At 50.6% G+C, this 2,500-nt stretch overlaps 1 non-coding gene across 1 annotated transcript; it reads left to right on the top strand.

Annotated features, from left to right (window-relative positions):
- Positions 1 to 1,109: 1,109 nt before the first annotated feature.
- On the top strand, positions 1,110 to 1,264 carry LOC143154623 (5.8S ribosomal RNA). Its single transcript, XR_012994217.1, has one exon. It is a non-coding gene; the product is annotated as a 5.8S ribosomal RNA (ribosomal RNA).
- Positions 1,265 to 2,500: the final 1,236 nt, after the last annotated feature.

Genomic DNA, 2,500 nt, shown 5'->3' with positions numbered 1-2,500 from the left:
AAATTGCCAAAGCGCGAGGCGGCTTACGCGAGGAGGGCGCTATTGCGTTTCTCCCGTCCGTCACCGTTGGCCGTGCGTGAAAGCGTAGAGAGCCCTGCAGCCAAAGATTCTCTCGACAAACGGGATGATAACGGTAGGTGGACGCTTGCGCGAGGTGCGGTAGTCGTCGGTCTCTCTATCTATCCGAGGAGGAAAAATAAAAAAGAAATACGTCCATTACTTTGTCTATTCAACAACCCAACAGCGAGGTGTTGATACGCACAAAATAAATAAATAAAGAGAAACGTCCATTACTTTGTGCAAGATATATAATAATTCGAGGGTAGTTCCCGAGAATAATAATAATGAAACGAGAACGATTGAACGGAAAAAAGAAAGAGAGATCGGTCGTTGCACGACTATTTGTCACCCGCCGTCTATTCTTCCGTGAAGCCTCGGTCGTGAAGAAAGATGCTGACTGCACGTGTGCTCGCTCGTCGAAGCCAGGCTCGAGTAAAAGCGCCCGAGAGTATAACCGAGGAGGAACGAGACGCCGTCGGACTTTGTTCCGCAACGTTCTTTGCGTTTTCTCTCGCATCCCGCTTTCTCCTGACTTTCGTCGATTTCTAACGAAACGTCCTGCTGATTGGAACCTCTGCACGAGGACCCCGGGTAACCACTGACGATCGCGTCGATGTGCGTCCGAAGACTTCGGGAGGACCGGCTGTGAAGCTCGGATAGCGAGTCGGACACCCATGCACCGCGTCGAATGCGGTTTGAAGTTGGGACGAAAGACCGATTCGAGCCGGCTGCGAGTCCTTTTTCGAATCTGGACGCTCCCACGTGCGTTCGTCAGCTCAATCGGTGAGGACTGTGGTTCCTTTGATCGGGATTATCCCCGCGGTTCCACATCCCACGATTCATGATGGTTTTTCAATGTACTTTGCACCCGGCCGTCGAATGATTCGCGTTCATGTGCGCGAACTTTCGACGTGTTCCGTCAGTCGGGACTTTGTGTCGTCAATTTGGCGACGCCCAAGCCTCCTTCTTTCTACGTTTGGTCGGAGGCGCGGGCATCGATTTTCAAAACTAGAACCAAAGAGAATTTAAACGCAAAATTGCATAACGATTACCCTGAACGGTGGATCACTTGGCTCGTGGATCGATGAAGAACGCAGCTAATTGCGTGTCAACGTGTGAACTGCAGGACACATGAACATCGACATTTCGAACGCACATTGCGGTCCACGGATAAAATTCCTGGACCACGCCTGGCTGAGGGTCGTTCACATAACCTAATACTGCTTGCGTTGCTATCCAATCCCCGCCGTCGTTTCCGGAGAGAATGGAAACGTTTCAGAGTCGGGTGTGTACGGAGATGCTTACGTACGAGCGAAAGATGGGCAGTTCGTTGGCGATTGTCGCGGACGTGCGAAAATAACGATTTGCCTGCGCGTCTCCATATGTAATCGTTCGGACTCGCGAGAGTGTTGCGGCGTCGCGCGTCGACTTAATACGACCGCCCGTGAACACCGCTCCCTACGATTACTTTGAAGTTTGCGCGCGCATATATTCGTCTTTCGCCCGAATCGAATTTTGCCGCGCTCCCAACGTTGCCTGAAATGATTTTTACGTCGAGAAAGGAACACGAATCGAGAGACTAATAGAGGACAAAAATGAATCACCCCACCACGTGAAATGTGGCATTTGTTAATAGTCGTCGTTCGCACAGCCCCAGGGATTTGTCGGCCAGCGGGGGTCGTCGTTGCCCGCGATGTCACATCAAATTTACCGCGACCACTATCGAGGGAGGTCTTTATCTTCGAACGTTGAAGACTTCGGCCACGTTCGTCGAATCGAATTTTTGACCCGTCGATGTGGTTCGTTTGGTAAGAGATATGCTCGTGCGTGCAAACGTTTCTGAACCTTCGGTGCTGTACTTAAAATCCTCTTTGGAGCGGCTCGAACGCAACGACAAACTTTGCCACAATGAAGGGAAACTGCTGAAGGGAAAGCGAGAGGTTGGTCACCCCATGTCTCTGTTGTCGATCGTGAGACCGCGCGTATAACCGGTCGTCCAGTCCACGACAACTTTTTCGAATTCATCTCGGACTTGCTAACACCGGGTTCTCTTATCCTCCTCCTCCTTCTCTTCGTTCTGCTCTGGAGAATAGGAGTCAGATCGAGAGTGAGCGAGAGAGGGGAAGAATAAGTAGAATCGAAGTCGACGCGTGTTAGTAGTATTCCTTTAGTATGTTTTACTGGAAAAGCAACGGACGGACGTTAAAATTTCAACCGGTTAAACGTCTAGCGAGCGTTTCGCATCGAATTTCAGTTAGAGAGACACTTTGGCGAGGTGCTTGAAAATCTCTCCTTGTCACCGAGAAAACAGCAGGCTTCCTTTTCTTCGGTTCAACGCGAAGAACTCTCTCAATCGACAGAACCATGTAAGCGTCACCGATGGGATTTTGCGTCGGGCGACGCCGTACGTGTGGGAATGCGGTGAAAAGAAAAGAATCTG

The sequence above is a fragment of the Ptiloglossa arizonensis genome, unplaced genomic scaffold, assembly GCF_051014685.1.
Source record: "Ptiloglossa arizonensis isolate GNS036 unplaced genomic scaffold, iyPtiAriz1_principal scaffold0217, whole genome shotgun sequence".
Lineage (NCBI taxonomy): Eukaryota > Metazoa > Arthropoda > Insecta > Hymenoptera > Colletidae > Ptiloglossa > Ptiloglossa arizonensis.
Note: the sequence above shows the minus strand (reverse complement) of the source record. Positions and strands in the feature narration are given on the sequence as shown.